This window comes from Rana temporaria, chromosome 1 (assembly GCF_905171775.1).
Source record: "Rana temporaria chromosome 1, aRanTem1.1, whole genome shotgun sequence".
In the NCBI taxonomy this organism is placed as follows: Eukaryota; Metazoa; Chordata; class Amphibia; order Anura; family Ranidae; genus Rana; species Rana temporaria.
Genome location: NC_053489.1, coordinates 395055751 through 395063688, shown reverse-complemented (window position 1 = coordinate 395063688; position 7938 = coordinate 395055751). Strand labels below are relative to the sequence as shown.

The window sequence follows — 7938 nt, the reverse complement described above, 5'->3', positions numbered from 1 at the left end:
TATTTAAAGGAATTTTTCATTTTTTTTTTATTTAACTAGTTGCCGACCAGCCGCCGTCATTCTACGGCGGCAGGTCGGCTCTCCTGGGCGAGAGCCCATAGCTATACGTCAGCTCTTTTAGTGGCCCGGCGGGCGCGATCTCCGCCGGGCACCCGCGATTGCTCGTTACAGAGCGGGGAACGGGAGTTGTGTGTGTAAACACACAGGTCCTGTCAGGGGGGGAAACGCTGATCCTCTGTTCATACAATGTATGAACAGAAGATCAGTGTTTCCCCTAGTGAGGCCACCCCCCCACAGTAAGAACACACCCAGGGAACATACTTAACCCCTTCCCCGCCCCCTAGTGTTAACCCCTTCACTGCCAGTGGCATTTTTATAGCAATCCAATGCATTTTTATAGCACTGATTGCTATAAAAATGCCAATGGTCCCAAAAATGTATCAAAAGTGTCCGAAGTGTCCGCTATAATGTCGCAGTACCGAAAAAAAAATCGCTGATCGCCGCCATTACTAGTAAAAAAAATAGATTAATAAAAATGACATGAAAATACCCCCTATTTTGTAAACGTTATAACTTTTGCGCAAACCAATCAATAAACGCTTATTGCGATTTTTTTTACGAAAAATATGTAGAAGAATACGTATTGTCCTAAACTGAGGAAAAAAAATGTTTTTTTTTATATTTTTGGGGGATATTTATTACAGCAAAAGTAAAAAATATTCATTTTTTTCAAAATTGTCGCTCTATTTTTGTTTATAGCGCAAAAAATAAAAACCGCAGAGGTGATCAAATACCACCAAAGAAAAAAGGGGGGGACCACCCGAAGGTGTTTGGGACTTTAAATGAGAATACGTCTGTGATGTATCTCCATCCTTGTGTCTTGGACTTTATATGAGATTACATCCATACTATATCTCCATCCTGTATGCGGAAAATTGCAACAAAGGGAATTTGGGACTTTAAATGAAACAGTGGGCTGAATGGGGACAAAGTAATGAAACAAGCCATAGATGAAATGTTCATGTATTGAGAAAGTAGAATATTTGGTAGAAACAAATAACTTGTACAAAAGTACAGAACATACATTTCATACATAATACAATAATTGATATAAAAATACATTAAATAAATAACAGTCCATGACAACATATATAGCCACATAGAGGTTGGGCATAACCACGCAATAGGTGAAGTATAAAATGTAAATAGATCATAGAAGTACTGGTTGATCAGAATGGGTCCCATAAACGCGTATAGCTACATCTTTGTAAGCCCGACGCGGCGTTTCGTGTATATGAAAAACACTCATCAGGGGCGGATGTAGTGGGATATCTGGAATACAGATTTGATTAGTGATCAAGGTATTAAAATTGGATCCACCAAAAAAGAGGTAGTAAGTCAATTCTGGTTACTTACATAGTATGTCAAAGTGGTAATGTAAATACAGTTAAGACCAAACATATGCCTGTCCCGGGACAGAGGTGGCAGACCAGCAGGCAAACAGCAGAGCGCATAAAGCATCCCTCCCAGACAGCACAGCGACCATGGGTAAAGTAAAATTGTAGTGTATCCTTATAGTACAGGTAGGTATCTGTAATGAATGAATGAATAGGTCCATCAAACAGTGACCCACATAGTAGGGGGATAAGGGCATAACAAATACATTAAAATTAACAAAGGATACCTGGAATGCGAGTAGGATGGCCACAGCTAGTGACAGCTGTAAGGCCTGCATAGAAAATGGCCACTGGCTGAAGAGCTGGGAAGGTGCTTAAATACGTCCAGCAAATGCACCAGACTGCCCCCAACGTCACGTCAGCTGACCAGTGTGGGGGCGGGGCCCTCAATCAGACAGCACAATTGCCTGTACTGAAGAGATGCTGCACACACCCACTTGATCAGCTGTGATGGATACTAGCCATACAACAGGGCGACGCCCAATAAGGACATCACTCGGATGGCACGTAACGCCGATGCACTGACGGTAACCGCCCATACCCCCAAAGGGGGGGAAAGGGAAGCACAGTGAGTGCATCGCAATCCCGGGATGCAGACAAAAAAAAAAAAGGTCTAAACAGTGCGTGATGTTTGCAAGCAGCTAAGTGGTGTGTTCAGCAACTGAATGGCAAATTAAACCATAATTAAAGTATGCCGTTTGTGTGGACAGATTAGGCACACTTTGCACGGACAGCCCCATATAGGGCTGGCAGGGGAACACTGCCAGCTGCCGATCACTGTTTCCATCCCTGGTACTATAAGAAAAAAGGGGGGGACCACCCGAAGGTGTTTGGGACTTTAAATGAGAATACGTCTGTGATGTATCTCCATCCTTGTGTCTTGGACTTTATATGAGATTACATCCATACTATATCTCCATCCCGTATGCGGAAAATTGCAACAAAGGGAATTTGGGACTTTAAATGAAACAGTGGGCTGAATGGGGACAAAGTAATGAAACAAGCCATAGATGAAATGTTCATGTATTGAGAAAGTAGAATATTTGGTAGAAACAAATAACTTGTACAAAAGTACAGAACATACATTTCATACATAATACAATAATTGATATAAAAATACATTAAATAAATAACAGTCCATGACAACATATATAGCCACATAGAGGTTGGGCATAACCACGCAATAGGTGAAGTATAAAATGTAAATAGATCATAGAAGTACTGGTTGATCAGAATGGGTCCCATAAACGCGTATAGCTACATCTTTGTAAGCCCGACGCGGCGTTTCGTGTATATGAAAAGCACTCATCAGGGGCGGATGTAGTGGGATATCTGGAATACAGATTTGATTAGTGATCAAGGTATTAAAATTGGATCCACCAAAAAAGAGGTAGTAAGTCAATTCTGGTTACTTACATAGTATGTCAAAGTGGTAATGTAAATACAGTTAAGACCAAACATATGCCTGTCCCGGGACAGAGGTGGCAGACCAGCAGGCAAACAGCAGAGCGCATAAAGCATCCCTCCCAGACAGCACAGCGACCATGGGTAAAGTAAAATTGTAGTGTATCCTTATAGTACAGGTAGGTATCTGTAATGAATGAATGAATAGGTCCATCAAACAGTGACCCACATAGTAGGGGGATAAGGGCATAACAAATACATTAAAATTAACAAAGGATACCTGGAATGCGAGTAGGATGGCCACAGCTAGTGACAGCTGTAAGGCCTGCATAGAAAATGGCCACTGGCTGAAGAGCTGGGAAGGTGCTTAAATACGTCCAGCAAATGCACCAGACTGCCCCCAACGTCACGTCAGCTGACCAATGTGGGGGCGGGGCCCTCAATCAGACCCAGCTCTTCAGCCAGTGGCCATTTTCTATGCAGGCCTTACAGCTGTCACTAGCTGTGGCCATCCTACTCGCATTCCAGGTATCCTTTGTTAATTTTAATGTATTTGTTATGCCCTTATCCCCCTACTATGTGGGTCACTGTTTGATGGACCTATTCATTCATTCATTACAGATACCTACCTGTACTATAAGGATACACTACAATTTTACTTTACCCATGGTCGCTGTGCTGTCTGGGAGGGATGCTTTATGCGCTCTGCTGTTTGCCTGCTGGTCTGCCACCTCTGTCCCGGGACAGGCATATGTTTGGTCTTAACTGTATTTACATTACCACTTTGACATACTATGTAAGTAACCAGAATTGACTTACTACCTCTTTTTTGGTGGATCCAATTTTAATACCTTGATCACTAATCAAATCTGTATTCCAGATATCCCACTACATCCGCCCCTGATGAGTGCTTTTCATATACACGAAACGCCGCGTCGGGCTTACAAAGATGTAGCTATACGCGTTTATGGGACCCATTCTGATCAACCAGTACTTCTATGATCTATTTACATTTTATACTTCACCTATTGCGTGGTTATGCCCAACCTCTATGTGGCTATATATGTTGTCATGGACTGTTATTTATTTAATGTATTTTTATATCAATTATTGTATTATGTATGAAATGTATGTTCTGTACTTTTGTACAAGTTATTTGTTTCTACCAAATATTCTACTTTCTCAATACATGAACATTTCATCTATGGCTTGTTTCATTACTTTGTCCCCATTTAGCCCACTGTTTCATTTAAAGTCCCAAATTCCCTTTGTTGCAAAATACCACCAAAAGAAAGCTCTATTTATGGGAAAAAAAGGACACCAATTTTGTTTGGGAGCCACGTCGCACGACCGCGCAATTGTCAGTTAAAGCGACGCAGTCCCGAATCGCAAAAAGTGCTCTGGTCTTTGGGCAGCAATATGGTCCAGGGGTTAAGTGGTTAAGCATCATTAAAATCACTGCTCCTGAAAAAACGACCGTTTTTAAAACTTTTTTTCCATTGATACATGTTCCCTGGGGCAAGACCCGGGTTCTCAAAGACGTTTTACAACAATAACTTGCATATTAGGCTTTAAAATGAGCACTTTTGAATTCGAACGTTCAAGTCCCATAGACGTCAATGGGGTTCTAAATGTTTGCGCAAACGTTCGGTCCGTTCGAAGGTTCTGGTGCGAACCGAACGGGGGGGGGGGGTGTTCGGCTCATCCCTATTGACCAGAAACAGTAAGGATACATTTCATATTTATTCTGTATGAGCATCCTGCTGGTAAATAATCTGTTGCTGATTTGGTTCAAATCAGGGCCGATCCTAGGGTCACAGGCACCTGGGTGCAGAAATATTTCTGGCGCCCCCACATGGGCGTCGTAATTTTACTAACTCCTCCCCTTTACAAATGTTTCTATGGCAATGACTCAACCACAGAGATGCTCCTCCACAAAGTCTTCATTAATCTGGGATCCTTACATGATCTCTTTACTTAACAATAAACAAAATACAGGAAGAGAAGCAGAGTACTTTATTGGGACCTGGAGGGGGGGCCTCTCTGATGGACACAGAGGGGGCTTCTGTTAGAGAGTCTGTTAGATGTTCGGCGCCCCTAACCCTGCAGGCGCCTGGGTGAAATGCACCCTGTGCACCCTGCCTAGGATCGGCCCTGGTTCAAATCATAGGACAGACTCACAGAATCTGTGACAATTGGGGGTTTTAGCTTCAGAATCATTGACCTGGACTCAGAAACAAAGGCAATTTTGACTTTGTGCTGACCTGCATTTGTTGCATACTTATCACAGGTTTGTGACACAGAAGTATTGAATTCAGACATAGATAAGCAACTAGAATATTGACGAAGAAGCAATTCAAGCAAACAATAGCAGTGCACATTATTCTCGTGACAGCTGTACTTTAAACCTATTTTTCTAGGCTCTTGCTACAATTATAGTCTTGTGCTGCCATCTAGTGACCTTTTTTTATATTCAAAATGTTATATTCAAAATGTTAGATGTGTGGGTTTTTAGTCATTTTGCTGTCCGTGATACTTTTTTTATTTGCACTTATATACATTTTTTCAGTGTATGTCCCCTTCTTCAAGGTCCTAGCATTATTGATTCACAAACGTTTTAGCAGAATGTTAAAAAAACAGACAATCTCTAGATAAGTTCTTGCTGGAGAATTTTTTTTTTAAGCAACAGACAGCATGGATTTATGAAAGACAGAAGTTGTCAAACAAACCTGATTTCTTTTTATGAAGAGGTAAGTAAAACCTTGGACAGAGGGGTGGCAGTTGACATAGTATACGGCTCATGTGTAAGGTAAATTCTACAGGCTTGGAAAGATCAGTTTGTAAATGGGTAGAAAACTGGCTAAAAAAAATATTCAGAGAGTAGAGGTTAATGATTCTCACTCTGGACTAAGGTTATCAGTGGTGTACCCCAAGGTTCAGTGTTGCGATCCTTACTTAATCTTTATAAATTATATAGGGTCTGGGATTAAAAGTAACATTTCTATCTTTGCAGATGACACCAAGCTACGTAGCACTAATAGGTGACATTGATAGGTGGCAGTGATGGGCACTGATGGGTGGCAGTGATGGGCACTGATGGGTGGCAGTGATGGGCACTGATCAGCACTTGTAGATGAGACTGATATGTAGCACTGCTAGGTGGCACTGATGAGGCACTGACTGGCACCACTAGTGGGCACTGATAGGTGGCAGTGATGGGCACTGATAGGTGGTATTGATTGGCACTGACAGGTGGCACTGGTGGTCACTGTGGGCACTGTGATCGTCTTTTTTTTCTCCTCACGCTGTCAGCGCGAGGAGAAACAAAACTGATTACCGAGCATCGTTTGCATCACCTGATCAGCTGTCATTGGCTGACAGCTGATCACGTGATAAGGGACCGGTGATCACAGCACGCGCCACGTGCGCCCTGCAGGGGGCGCGTGTAAAGGGGAGGACGTCTGTTGACATCCTCCCGGCAATTGGGGTCTGCGCTGTAGCCGTCATTCGGCTATAGTGTGGGCCTCTAGTGGTTAAATCACAATTAGTGTCTGTGTATAAATAGTCAATGAGTTTGTTAGCTCTCACATGGATGCACTAAGCAGGCTATATATTAAGCCATGGGGAGCAAAAAAGAACAGTCAAAAGACTTGCGTAACAAGGTAATGAAACTTTACAAAGATGGAAAAGGATATAAAAAGATACCTAAAGCCTTAAATATGGCAGTTAGTACAGTTCAATCAGTCACCGTATTTTCCGCACCATAAAACGTACTTTCACCCCCCAAAAAAATATAGGGGAAAATGTCTCTGCGTCTTATGGTGCGAATATACGACAGCTACGGTTTTTCTTTGTATCCTGAGCAATTCTTCCGCTAGTTGTGGCTGCAATCTTTCTTCATCTATTTATACACAGACACTAATTGTGATTAAAAAAGACAAATGTAAGAAATAAACCTTTTATTGCCATTTAAAAAAAAAAAAATTTAAAATTCGGAATATTGAAATTTCGGAAATGTGGAAATTTGAAAATTTGAATTTCGGGATATGGAAATTTCAGAAATGTAGAAATTTAAACATTCGGAAATTCTAAATTTTGAATATTTCGAAAAGCTAAAATTCGAAAAACGGAAAAACCCCAAAATAGAAAAATCCAAAATTCCAAATACCGAAAATTCAAAATGCAGAAATTCCAAAAATCGAAAATCAGAAACTCGAAAATCAGAAGTTCCAAAATCGGAAATTCCAAATGCCGAAAATTAGAAAATCGAAATTCGAAAATCCGAAATGTGAGAATCCGAAATTTGAAAATCCAAAATTTGAAATTCCGAAATTTGAAATTCCGAAATTTGAAAAATTTGAAAATCCTTGTGAGGGATGTTTCTTTACAGATATTCTACATCCATAGTGACTAAAAGTGTATTTGGTGGTAACTGCTGTATATTGTTGAGCTTGTTTAGAAAATCAGCTGTGTCTTTATCACGGGCAGACAAGTATTTACCGAGGCCGAGATGCAGAGAGTGGTTCACCCTTGCAACTAAGCGCACTTCGACACCTGGAGGTGAAATAGGAGAGGAATGGCACAAAGAGGCACAGGCTACCCAGCAGGTGCAAGTAGACTTGTAACAGAGTATTTTAAGTGGTTGAGCAGCTGTGTCAAACTGGCAGGTGCGTGGTTTACTGGAATAACTAGATCAGAGAGTCCAGGACCAGGCTGAGGGTCAAGCACAGGCAGGTAAGATAGTCCAAATACAGACAGAGGTACTGTGTAGGGAACACACAAGGCAAGTCCAGGTCACAGGCAAAAGGTCAAGGCAAGGAGACAAGAGGCAGAGTCCGGGTCACAGGCTGAGGGTCAAACACAGGAGACAAGTGGAGTCTGTAGTACAAGCCAAGGTCAGGTCCAGGAGAAGATCAGCAGAGTCAGAGGAAATCCGGGTCACAGCAGGTAATCAAACACAGAACAAGTCACAGGTTAACAGGAAGCTGAAGACGAACCAGCAATTCCTCTAAGCACTTGCTCAGCTTTTATAGGCAGTCAGGAAGTCATGTGGTGCGTGCACTACGCAGCTGAGTGT

General features: G+C 41.8%; 3 long non-coding RNA genes across 3 annotated transcripts; 1 reads left to right on the top strand and 2 right to left on the bottom strand.

The window, feature by feature from the left end:
* Positions 1-1292: 1292 nt before the first annotated feature.
* On the bottom strand, positions 1293-2324 carry LOC120913049. Its single transcript, XR_005743478.1, has 3 exons — positions 1685-2324; positions 1417-1591; positions 1293-1332 (listed from the first exon to the last, which is right to left on the bottom strand). It is a non-coding gene; the product is annotated as an uncharacterized LOC120913049 (long non-coding RNA).
* Positions 2325-2759: 435 nt separating this feature from the next.
* LOC120924952 lies at positions 2760-3276 on the bottom strand. Its single transcript, XR_005746488.1, has 3 exons — positions 3142-3276; positions 2874-3048; positions 2760-2789 (listed from the first exon to the last, which is right to left on the bottom strand). It is a non-coding gene; the product is annotated as an uncharacterized LOC120924952 (long non-coding RNA).
* Positions 3277-3315: 39 nt separating this feature from the next.
* LOC120924951 lies at positions 3316-3771 on the top strand. Its single transcript, XR_005746487.1, has 3 exons — positions 3316-3389; positions 3483-3657; positions 3742-3771. It is a non-coding gene; the product is annotated as an uncharacterized LOC120924951 (long non-coding RNA).
* Positions 3772-7938: the final 4167 nt, after the last annotated feature.